At 42.8% G+C, this 12,974-nt stretch overlaps 2 long non-coding RNA genes across 2 annotated transcripts; both read right to left on the reverse strand.

The window, feature by feature from the left end:
• Nucleotides 1–4,915: 4,915 nt before the first annotated feature.
• LOC125306738 lies at nucleotides 4,916–5,486 on the reverse strand. Its single transcript, XR_007195597.1, has 3 exons — nucleotides 5,410–5,486; nucleotides 5,206–5,276; nucleotides 4,916–5,081 (listed from the first exon to the last, which is right to left on the reverse strand). It is a non-coding gene; the product is annotated as an uncharacterized LOC125306738 (long non-coding RNA).
• Nucleotides 5,487–6,309: 823 nt separating this feature from the next.
• Nucleotides 6,310–9,113, reverse strand: LOC125306925. Its single transcript, XR_007195623.1, has 3 exons — nucleotides 9,059–9,113; nucleotides 6,531–6,599; nucleotides 6,310–6,390 (listed from the first exon to the last, which is right to left on the reverse strand). It is a non-coding gene; the product is annotated as an uncharacterized LOC125306925 (long non-coding RNA).
• Nucleotides 9,114–12,974: the final 3,861 nt, after the last annotated feature.

The raw sequence follows: 12,974 nt of genomic DNA on the forward strand, positions 1-12,974 counted from the left end.
ACCCACAGACACAGGACAGTGTAATTAAATAAGCCAGAAGGCTCCAGCATGACAGTTTGTCCCTTCAATCCGACCGGTACTGACTGAGTATGCATTGGTGGAGCCTGGAGTCACATAGGAAATGGAGTGGAAATGACATAAGAGGCATGTCCCCGTCCCTCACAAAAGACACAGACCACACACATACACACACACACAAACACACACACACACACAAAGTCAAAGTCAAAGTCAAAGTCAGCTTTATTGTCAATTTCTTCACATATTCCAGACATACAAAGAGATCGAAATTACGTTTCTCACTATCCCACGGTGAAGACAAGACATATTTTACCAATTTAAGTCCACAGACAAACATAACATTCAAGTAAACAAAAAAGTAAGTAAATAAGTAAATAAGAGGGCACATATAATAATGAAAAAATAAGAGCAGCGAAATTTGGTTGAAATTGTGCATAGACAGTCAATAAAATACTAGTGCAAAGTCAGGCCAATAAAAGGCTTGGGTAGTTCTGTTTGACCTAAGTAATAAAGAAAGTGGCATAGTGGTGCAAGTTATGTAAGAGCAGCAGAAGTGTTGTGTTTTCAGGACAACAACACCAAGTTGTAAAGTGTACAAGTGTGCAAGTGTTCAAGTGTGCAAGTGGAGTAGTGCAGGCTGCCATTGTGGGTCCAATGTCCAGGATGTTATGTAGCTGAGGGTAGAGGGGAGAGGAGGGAGAGTTCAGCATCCTTACAGCTTGGTGTATGAAGCTGTTGGTGAGTCTGGTAGTGCGCGGGGGCGCGGGCTTCTGTACCTCTTCCCAGAGGGCAGTAGATCAAACAGATTGTGGCGGGGTGACTTGCATCACTCACAATTTTGGTCGCCTTGCGGGTGAGGTGGGTGGTGTAAATGTCCTTCAGGGAGGGGAGTGAAGCACCAATGATCCTTCCAGCTGTGTTCACTATGCGCTGCAGGGCTTTCCTGTTGTATTCAGTGCAGCTTCACCCCACACAGCGATACAGCTGGAGAGGATGCTCTCAATGGTGCCTCGGTAGAATGTGGTCATGATGGCTGGTGGAGCACTTGCTCGCCTGAGTTTCCGCAGGAAGTACAGGCGGCGCTGAGCTCTCTTCGCCAGTGATGCAGTGTTGGTGGTCCAGGAGACCCACACATACACACACACACACAGTGGAAGTGACATATATTTACCTATCCAGAAGAAATTACCCTGAAACCACATAAACATTTTCATGGATTATTCTAGTTAATCCCACGCCAGCATGAGTCTTTCTATTCTCAGCAGTTACTGTAATTACTGTATACTGACATAAAGAAAAATAATTGCATTGCAACAGAAAACAAAACTCCTCCTCAAAACATATTTAATCATCTTCCAGACGTCTTTGATGCTCATGCCTGATACTGCGTGTGTCAACATATTTCTTTTTCTTTGCAACTCACCCACATCTGCACTCTGACATGAGCAGACAATTACGGTCCCATTATACTCCACACAGCCACTCCAGGGCCACAGCCGTGATCTGGCTGTGCATCGACTACTCTGTGTGTGTGTGTGCAAGAGAGAGAGAGAAAGAGAGAGAGAGAGAGAGTGAAAAAGAGAGAGAGGCAGGCAGGCAGGAGCATTGACGAGAGAACGTATGGACAACCACTCTGGGCAAGAAAAAGAAAAGATGCTCATTATTACCAAGAAGGAGCTGCCACTTAGAGCTGAAAAGATTCTGCCATATGCTAGACCTCATTTTTTTTATCCCCAAACTTTGGTGGATGGCTCATTTCTGACGGCTCCAGAGGCCTCTCTTTCAATAGTACAGTAGGTGGCTCATGGACCTTTGCTGTGTCAGTAAGTATAAGTATACATACTCTTTTGATCCGGTGAGGGAAATTTGGTCTCTGCATTTATCCCAATCCGTGAATTAGTGAAACACACACAGCACACAGTGAGGTGAAGCACACACTAATCCTGACACAGTGAGCTGCCTGCATCAACAGCGGCGCTCGGGGAGCAGTGAGGGGTTAGGTGCCTTGCTCAAGTGCACTTCAGCCGTGTCTACTGGTCGGGGTTCGAACCGGCAACCCTCCGGTTACAGGTCCGAAGTGCTAACCAGTAGGCTATGGCTGCCCCAAGAAACGCCAGCAAGAAAGTGAGAGCACTTTATCTGGACACTTGCAAGAGCGCTTTACTTCACACTTCACTTCACACATTTTTTTTTTCAGACAGAAGCAACGTATGATACAATCACTATTGAGAACATCCCGACTGGCTGTTACTGTACAATCTCTAGGACCTTAGCAGCATATTTCCACAGGTACAGAAAAGTTTGAAAAGCTGGCTCCCTGAAAGGTTCAGTCCATGGCCATACAAATACAGGTCCTTTAAGTGACAATTGGGCGTGATCATGGGCGGACTGGCCATCTGGCATTTTCCTGGTGGGCTGACGCACCTTTTGGGCCGATAGAATAGGCTATGGGCTATATATAATTGAATCATTTTGGCCAACGATCGGCCCAAAGGAAGGGCAATCAGCGGCCCATTGGTTACATTTCCATATTGACACTCGACTGATCCAATAACAGCTCACGTCAGGCACCCCTCGCATTTTGGCGCAGAGCCAGGATTCTGTGAGCGCTTCAAAAGTTAATCGAAGTTGCCTTAAAAAATACAATATTGCAAGTAGGCTAGCATATGTCAGCAACATGTTAAAGTTAGTTGAGTTTGAACGAGGATGTAAGCAAGCATACAGAGCAGAGGGACAATGAGCAGGTGGTGGAGCCTAGTTGAGGCTACATGATAAGAACTCGTGGAGCAGGTAGGCTGTGTGACATGTCATGCTGACGATAATGATTATGATGACTTATTAATTGCGATATTGTAATGATATATAATAACAAAGTAAGGCCGTGCTGTGATTATAATAACAAATAGCGCAACTTAAATGTTGTAAATGAATGATTTGCAAACCCGGACAGCAAAAGAGTGTCAAATCGATGTTAATTGTTGCTCAGATATTGATCAGTTTCCGTCAGACGATCAAAAATCAACATCGATGGCATGAGTGGTGGTTGGTCTCTAGACTGGACTGTAGACTGACGGAAATGTAGGCTACAAAACATAAAGTCATACAGTATTCATCATGCACAAGCCAACTAAGCTATACAACCTATATGATAGGCTACTGGAAGACATTATAGATAATTAGTTAATGTAGCTATACTGTTCCAAAGGCTACCAGCAATGTAGGTAGGTAGTATTAAGATAGTATAGCCTACAGGAATAAAATATTTCCAGTTTATTTTGTGTTGTTTCAGTTGTCCTACAGTGATTTATGTCTACTACAATCTAGGTAATTTAGTCAGTTGAGCATTTTATAATTTAAATGTAGCCTATTGAATAATTTGAAATGATACTTTAAATTCTAGCAGAAACTCTTCTTTAATAATTGCTTGTATAGCCTACTTGAATATGGAGAGTATGTGCTCCATGGCTACCTCTGATCAGTCAGAGTGATAGCCAATGAGGCCTACATCACTTTCAGTGCTCCATGACAGTTGAAAATATATGCATATTTAAGGGTAATGCAAAGATTTTGTATTTAATTAGGTGTGCCCGACTGATTTGAGGGCCGCTTGGGCCAAATATGCCAGGGCCGATTTTTGGTCCCAGTCCGCCCCTGGGAGTGATATGTGTAGACAACCACCATCTTTGTGTTATGAAGTGCCGTGTCTACTCGTTTATAAAGTTTCCTGACTGTAATCAATGTTGGGTTCGATATGTCTATATACGGTTCACTCCAGAAGGGAAGTATACCTCTATGCTGCTCTGAAATGTTTTCACAAGGTACATAGGTTCAAAGATGGCCAATTCTCTTTGCTGGACTGGTTTTACCTCAAATGTAATATCCACTTTATTTTTTCCTTTCAAAGATTAAGTTTCACTTCAGAGTGAAACATTGAGGAGTGAATGTATCAATTCCAAACTCTGGTCTGTAAGGAATGAAAAATTACATGAATTTCTCAGAAACTTTGTTATCTTCACTGAGAATATTTCTTTTGTGGATTCTGGAGGTGGAGATCAGTCAAGCCTTGTCTGTCTACTTGTGGCTGGAGATCACTTGGCTGCAATATGGATTTTAAGTCCAAATGTTTCTTTCATGGTCTGCCAAAAAGTAATAGACACACTACCCAGACAGCAAAAGGACTGTATGACGGCTTCCGGAACGGACCCGTATTGGACTCCAGTTGCTCTCAGGAACGGATCCGCTACGAAGGCGGATCGCGGACCCGCCGTGGCTCTGCACTGCATCCACTCCGCATCCGCGATTAAAACCTTACCTCCGCGGCGGGTCCGTTTGGGATCCGCAAATTGATACATACATCCGCCGCCACCCGCAACGGACTCAAAGGCTCATTTGGCCCGGGTCCGTTTTGGACCCGTTTATCTCATTTTCAAAATTCCTTCTGTTCTTGCTGTAGGATAAATCTAGGCAACTATAGGATAAAAGTAAAACTATCACTAGGCCTAGCCTAGGCTACTACAGCAATATAGGCCTACGATTAATCTGCATTGCCTCGTATTTTTAACTTAACAATACTGTCAATAAACCTAACAGAAAAGGTTTAAGTCAAGACATCAATTTACTGTACAAATGTGATCACTACTTAATGGAAATATAAAATGGACATTTATGGAAAGTTACAGGTTATAAGCTATTCTGTTTTTGTTAAGTAGCCTATGTTGCCTAGGCTACTTTACATTCATTTTGTGGTCAAAACCTAATTTAGTGCTTTATAGGCCTAGGTCAGTGCAGACATGAAATATTTTATCTAATAGGCTACAACTTCAATGAAATACTGCGCTATGCACAGCTAAAATATCAGAAAATGAATAACTAGTGAATGACAAGAAGTTAAATAAAAAAGATTGTTTAATGCTTATTTCTCCTATTACTCCATTTGTGTGGATGGAGGCGGAACACATCTCCTCGTTGCCCGATCCACCGCCGGTTGAAACACCTGATTGCGTGTTTGGTGACCTCAGTGTCCGTGGCAGACCGTGTCACCATGTTTTTCCTCACAGCACCTGTAATCAAACAGACATATGTTTATGTTTATGGTATGTAGCATCCAAAGCCAAGTATGCTTACACAATACAATATATGAGATAGGTATTAAGGAGATTAAATTTAAAAAGAAACATGACTTACAAAGCTCCTCTGTTCGCTGCACGTTGAGGGCTGGTGTGGGGGTGGAGGGAGTTGAGGAGAGACTGCCGTTCCTGGCCCATAGTGAGGTGGGCAGTGTGCGAGAGGGGGAAAAAAATTGTATTAAATGGTAGTCATCTGTTAACCATGACTGATAATACACATGGGGCCTTTATATTCACTAATATTTCAGAGATCAGTCCCTACCTTGAGTAACTCTCCGTATGTTAAATGCAGGTGCAGGGAGTTGAGGTGGTGAGGAGTGTTGCGGTCCTGCCCCATGGTGAGGTGCTAAGGGAGATAAATGGTTGTGAACCATGGTAGGCTGAGAGCTACAGGGCCAAACAATGGCAAACAAAAACAAATCTCTGGTCATGCTGGACATGAATTTGTATGTTTCAATATTTTGGGATGCACTATCTATATTAACTCCATGAATGGATTGACATTCAAAATCAATGTGTTTCAATACAATCTGATAATAATGAATGAACTTTTCAGAAAGTAATGGATAAAGTATGCAGAAAATCTGAGATGGTAATGCAGATGCAATCTGTTGATCTGAAATGGAGTGACTACTGCTGTGTTAATATAGATGGGGCCACTGTATTCAATATTATTTCAGAGATCAGTCTTTATGTCTTTAGTCCTTAACAGTTTTCTCCAGGTTGAGGGGTAGTGACTCGGCTGCCTGGCACTCGGCGAGATGGTGGAGCTGGAGGAATAGATACAAAGAGAGGGGAATGTCTTTAGCACTAAGAATCAGTGTTGGGCAAGTTCCTTCAAAAGCGTAATGCATTATTTATTACTTGTTACTGTCATCTCAAAGTAATTTGTTACATTACAATATTACTGTCTTTGAATTGTAAGGCATTACACTACGTTTACATTACTTTCACCAAAATAACAGGAAATATGGATTTGGTGTTCTCAATAGATCTTCATGTGTTCAATGCAGCTCATTACACGGCAGGAGGTGATGTGGTATGGCATAATGACTGAGCTAGGCTTAACGCTAACAAAATAACAATATAATGGTTGCGGTTATGGCTCATGGGACAATGTAGGCCCCAAAGGCCAAAGGTCACTCACAACTTAATATATACCAGGCGAGTTGGAAGGTACCTCAGAGATGCAAAGTCACCATTTTCTGGCTCTTCAATGTCATCAGAGTCCCCGAAACGATGGCTGTTACATAACGATATCATTATGATTTTTGCAATCCCAAAATTTCCAAATATACATATAGTACAAGCATCTCTGGTCTATTTTGGAATGCTACGGGAATGTGTTCACACTACATTTTAACAACCCAGAAAGTATCTTACTTGATCAAGCAAACCCAACAGAGGCAATCGTAACGTTAGATGCTAGAATCCAGCCGATAAAAGTTGACGCTGCAGAACAAACAAAATAGAAGATGGGGACCAAGTTCCATACAGTTAAGTTACGTTAGCATAATAAATCACAAACAGATGCCAATAGGGAGGGAAAGTAATCTCATCGCCATCTAGTGGTTGCGTTCCTAGAGTTTAGCGGAGTGGATGGGAACCGACTTAAACAGTGATGAAAATGCCGAGGCTTTCATTACAAAGATGGCAGATAGACACTAAAGTTACGTATGAGACCAAACTTCGCAAAATGCAAACGTTAATGCACAGCTAGCTAGAGGCTAGGGCTAAACCATTATCAGTGAGTCAACATGATGAAAGAGAATGGAAACATGAACATCAATAAAGTTGTAGGTACCCAGATAGCAAAAATACACTGGGACGGAACTGGGCCACACCTACCACAACGTCCGGCACGGATCTGCATAATGGACCTGATCCGGCCCCAAACGCATTTATCGGTCCAAAATTGGTCTGGATCCGTTTGGCCGGATCTGGTACCAATAAGGGCTAAGACTGGCCCAGTTCCGTATGGTAGTCTGTGTTACTGACGTGTTCCAGATCTGTTTATCATATGCAATACGGGTCCGCTTATTGTGTGTGGTACGGACCCGTTTATCAGACATCAGCCGGCTTTATTTGACATGTGAAATGTGATTGGTAATTAGGGCTAATTATCCTGAAAAATCTGTTTGCTACACATTTGCTAACAGGTTCGTTATAGGTTCACCCAGGCTAAAGTTCGTAACGTTTTCCCAACAGCTCAACTGATAAACATAAGCTAGGCTACAAACACAAGGGGGGTAAAAAAAACTTTACACATAAGTGTCTTATTATTTTTTTTATTCAACAACCTGGCTGTAGAAGTGCAATCCCAGACAAAGTTTAAGTTAGTGTTAATTCCACTGTTCCCATCGATATTCAGGCTGTCTTCCTCAGTCATCTCCATGGTCAATCTGAAACAACAAAAAATAAACATGAGCCATTTATTCCTTTTTGAAAATAGGTTAAGTCACAATTACACTCGTTTTTTTTATCATCAGTGATCCTGTTGGCGTTAGCTGTTACCAAAATAGGCTAGTTATTGTGATGGCTGTTTTGCTCAAGCTAAGCTAGTAGCCTAGCCTATTTTGCTGGAAAATAATAGTATAACCTTACAGTAAAGTTATCAATCGCTCGTTTGCTTATTGTTGTCTCTGAATAAACCAACAGAGATAAAAAGCAGAAAAGCAGAGCCTACCATGAAAAGTTGGGCTGTCCTAGTCCAGGCTGGCAAATCATGTCAAAAGATTGATAGTGAGCAAACCAAAGATCCTTGATTAACGTTACTGCTTGGACTTCTGCATGTGTGGCAAGAATATGGGGTTGTCTCATAGCACTGTTTGATCTGACACAAACAACAATTGACTACTTTTACCACTGCTAGGTAATAATAAAAATAATGAAACGAGCATATGATCAATATTGAGCCAACTATATCTTCTTTTCCAGCCTTACTGTAGAAATGAAGTGGCCATGGGAACATAGTGCACCCCCATGCTTTCTAAATTTGTGCCATTCCAAAATACCTTTTTTTTTCTTTAGCAGCCAGTTGACAATGAAGTAGGGAAAGGTCAATTTAGCAGAATCAGCACCTTAATTAATATCATTACCACCTGGGTCTGCTGTGAAAAAATGGTCCTTCGGCTCATATCCGTATCACAGGTTTGGGCCAAATCGGTGTTTTGTATTTTAAACGCATCTCCTGACTTCCAATTGAGTTGCGGAAATTGGACCTGGGACAAATCTGTAAACCGGTGATAAAACAGCATTGCTAGCAGAGCTGAAACCTGTATCAGGAGCAGACCTGGCCCACAGTCAGATACCGTATGTCCGCTACAGGCGGATCTAATGGCTTTTATGCGGATCAGGCCCAAAGGAAATTGCTATCTGGGTAGCTATCATAGCAGACGAGTGCTTCACTGACTTCATTGACTGAAATACCAGTGCCAGTATCACCTTAATCAAGGTTTGCATCGCAAACGTGATCTCAATATATGTATAGCACTAATAGACATTAGCAATAACTTATGCAATTGCGCCTAGCAGCATGCTAGCTAGCAGCTATATGCCGCTAGCATAGTAGCACTATATGGACAACAGCGACACATTAAAACAGACAAGACCAGACTAATGTTAAATAACAATGTGTGTTTTTTAAATCACACTACCATAACATATTCTGCCGAAATTGCTATCCCATTTTAAATCAAATAGGCTACACACTCATATGAGCATCACAGCTAACAGTAACGTTAACTTAGCCTGTTGCACAAAATGGCAAACGTCTCTGGTTGCACTAACGTTAACGTTAGTCCTAATATCAAACAACGTCATTACAATCAATAAACATGATGATTATAAAACCACAAAGGCCAATGTTTAGCTATTGTGAATGTCGCAATATATTAATAAACATCACTTACTCGAGAGGGTTCAGCGCAACCTTGTCCCAGCAAAGAAAATATCCACTAGTATGACTCTTCTTGGCTCTTGGTGTACAGTCATGTTCAACCGTTACAGTAAAGGCGCGTCCGCGCCTGCGGATCCGACATGGGTCCACTCAGGGGGTAGCAAAAGGACAACAGTACATAGACGGACAAGTCCGATGGGGCTTATGTAATGAGAGTAATAAAATATGGGATATTTTACGGGAAAATATTAAAACAGGAAGACAGCTGGAAAAAAAAGTTGACAGGTATGTTTCTGACAGTGGGTGACTCTAGGGCTCTTTGCTGTTGTTAGAACGGCATGTATTGCTGTTGTTAGAACGTGTAGCCTATTGAACAACATAGGCCTACCATCACGTTAAATTTTGTACAAATAAATAAATAGCCTACAGCGATAATACCGGCGCTGTCGCGCTTGTCAATTGACAGCTGCATTAAATAGACCTACCTATGCATTTTCTATATAAACAAAATGGCCGCTGCGAACGTTATTACCTGATTATACGTAGATCGAATATGCCTAATACTATAATAGTTTAATCTGGGATCATGACAAAAGCAAGAATGCCATCCATTTCCACTCAGGTTTCATCACTCTGTAATGGCATATTTCAGATGTGATTCAAATTCTGATAGTTACAGACAATACAATGATTCATTTAATTTCATATTCCACATTTAAGCATTTTGTCATGTTTAAATTAATTGATTTAGATGAAATAATGTATGCACTTACATTTTAGTGTACATTTACAATTATTAATTTAACTTACCAGTACATGCGTACATGGGACTACATTGTCCCCGGAGCAACTTGGGGTTAAGTGCCTTGCTCAAGGGCAAAATGGTGCACCATGAATGGTTAGCGCTTCAGACTTGTAACCGGAGGGTTGCCGACCAGTAGGAACGGCTGAAGTGCCCTTGAGCAAGGCACCTAACCCCTCACTGCTCCCCGCGCGCCACTGTTGTTGCAGGCAGCTCACTGCGCCGGGATTAGTGTGTGCTTCACCTCACTGTGTGCTGAGTATGTTTCACTAATTCACGGATTGCAGATAAATGCAGAGACCAAATTTCCCTCACGGGATCAAAAGAGTATATATAGCCTACTTACTATAGCCTACTTATAATTATGGATGCTGACTTTTTAAAATGAAGTTCTGGAATTGAAGCCTAGAATTGCACAATGTATTGTTGTTACAGGCAGGAGCAGGACCCTTTTCAATGGTTTTAGACAACCTGGGTACCATCTTAGCACTAATTGCTGTTGAAAATGACCAATGAGTAGCCTATAAATACTGTTTTTTATGTAATACTTTTTGATATAGAACACAAATGATAAAAACTGTTCAAGCTTTTCCATTCTCTTTCATTATTTTACTCTCTCTCTATTTATTATATTATATAATAGTATATTAATAATATAATATAATATTAATATTATATTATATCCATTTGATATAGAACATGCTGTAAAATAGTCTGCTTTTCTATTGTACATATATCAGCACAAATATGGCCTACTACATATTACGATTTGAATACAATACACTGAACAAGAACGATGGTATGTGCATGTGCAACATTCAGTTTGTATTTTCTAGCATTCAAATGCGTGGGCTATTGTGAAACTGACCATAATATACCCTATAAAATGGAAAACAGGGAGAAAGAAAAAGGGCTGCCATTTATCACAGGCAGGATCTGGTGCAGAGGAGGCCCCTAACAGGTTGCTACTCCACAGTTCTACACCATCAGTGTATTTCTCCTTTTCTATGTAGCTCTTTGATCTGGCTGTCTGAAACGACCAGTTCTGCTTGCTCCACAAGGCCCTGCCTCCCACTGCCAAGGCCTAATCTCCTCCACCACCGAGAGCGGGATGGAGGGCTGCTGGCGCTCTGGGCCAAGGTGAGGGGACAGTCGAGAAAGACAATGGAATGAACAGCGTCAACGTGTGGGGGAAAAAAAAAAGAGATAGATGGCAAAAAGAGGAGGAAAGAAACAGCAAGGGGAAAAAAGAAAGGGAAGAGAGAAAAAAAGAGGAGGAGAGAAAAGAAGGAGAGAAACAGTGAGAGAAAATAGGGGCGAAGAGGGACTGGTCTATTTCGGGCCTCTGCCATACTGGTTAAATGAAAAGGGTGAATTTGTCTGCAGGATTCGTTTCCCAGGGAGTTCCCACTCTGTGCCCCCAGCCCCCCTCCCACACACACACACACTTCCCTTCCCTCCATCCATGCCAGTGCCTGGGTGATCTGTTTTATGTGCTTCACTTTCATGTGCAGATCTCCTAACCAACCCTACCCCTGCCCCTCTTCCCATCATACCAGTCAAGGTTGTTGTTCATTTAGCTGTTTAGCTGTCGTTAATGCCACTGGACCATGAAATTTGACAGCCTTTATTACCGGGTATTGTCTTTGACCTTCAGTCTCACGCAAGACAAGTGCTAGTGTCAGTGTTAGCATCATTCTCTACCTTAACACTTGCCGGTGCAGATGGGACAGTGAACAACATTAGCTGGAACAGGCAGACTTCATTTCACCCGACCGCTATATGATGTGCTCGCGATCTGAGCCTAGGAAGAGACGGACACGTCGCTGCGTGCCAGTGAATTACAATAGGAGCGCCTGTCAGTCCTCACCTTTCCTCCCCCACTTTGTACTGTACCACATATAGTCTTGTGTGTGCTGTGCCTTGCATGCTAATGTGGCCCAGCTGATGTTGTTTTAAGTCCTCCCCTGCTCTGCTGCTCTCCAGGGTGACTTCCCAATGCGCCCGGCCGTCCAGAAGGTACATAATTAAGAACAGACACAGGAAACCTTCAGGAGATTGTAGTCTGTCCACACACACACACACACACACACACACACAGAGCACTGTCACCACACTGGCACACATCAAAGCTGTTTGGAATTCACCTGTGTTATCTAAGTGCTTTATCTCTCTCTAACAGGCAGGAGATAAGGGTGGTTTGGGGAAGCTCATTCAATTACCATGTCTGCCTCAGAGCTGCTAAGATGGCAGCCTGGCACAGACAGATGCAGAGCAGACGTAATGTCATGTTTTTAAACGCTGTGACTGGATGATGTCACGGACGGCCCTTGTGACTGACGGTTGTGTTGATGGTGAGGTGTGTGTGTGTGTGTGTGTGTGTGTGTGGGGGGGTACTGTGGGGTTCGCTCTTCATCATCCTCTCATGCGGCTTGGACATGTGTCACAATCGCTGGCGTCCATATGGCAGGCGGTGGAGAGAAAGGAGGCAGTCGTTATGCCAACAAACAATTAACAGCGCTGCTGCTGCAGGTCCTTGCAGAAGGATACTGTCAGCCTAAGGAGGCGGTGCAGAGTTGCGTGTGTATTAGTCTGTGCAACAGCATGAGAGATGAAGGGTGGAGATGTGGTTTTGTGCAGTGGCGTATGCAAGGGAAGGCCAGCACTATGTTTGTTTTGCCTGAGGTCAGCGGCATATGGTTTGTGTTTATATTTAGTCTGCTAGTCCCGTCCATACGGACACCTTGGCAGCCACAGGCCCTCCTATGGTGGACCCCCATAGGACTTGTCAGTGAATAAAGGCCAGCCCACGAATGCAGACACCTTTTGACCATCAGATGACTGTACACAATTCTGGAGAAAATGGGAAAGAGGTTGCTTGTGTGTGTGTGTGTACCCATTTGTGTGTGTGTGTGTGCACGCATGTGTGCGTGCATGTGTGTGTGCACACTCATGTGTGTGCGTGTACGCTTGTGTGTCTGTGTGGGCGTGTGCGTCTGTGTGTTTGTCTTGTCTTTTAGCTTTTCTAATTCATGTTTGTCTGGGGGTTTGTTTGGGACACCATGCTGATGTGTTCCTTGCTGACAGATGCACACCCTTGTAGGGGGTGAGGCAGGGGAAGGAAGAG

Source organism: Alosa alosa, chromosome 1, assembly GCF_017589495.1.
Source record: "Alosa alosa isolate M-15738 ecotype Scorff River chromosome 1, AALO_Geno_1.1, whole genome shotgun sequence".
Classification (NCBI taxonomy): domain Eukaryota; kingdom Metazoa; phylum Chordata; class Actinopteri; order Clupeiformes; family Clupeidae; genus Alosa; species Alosa alosa.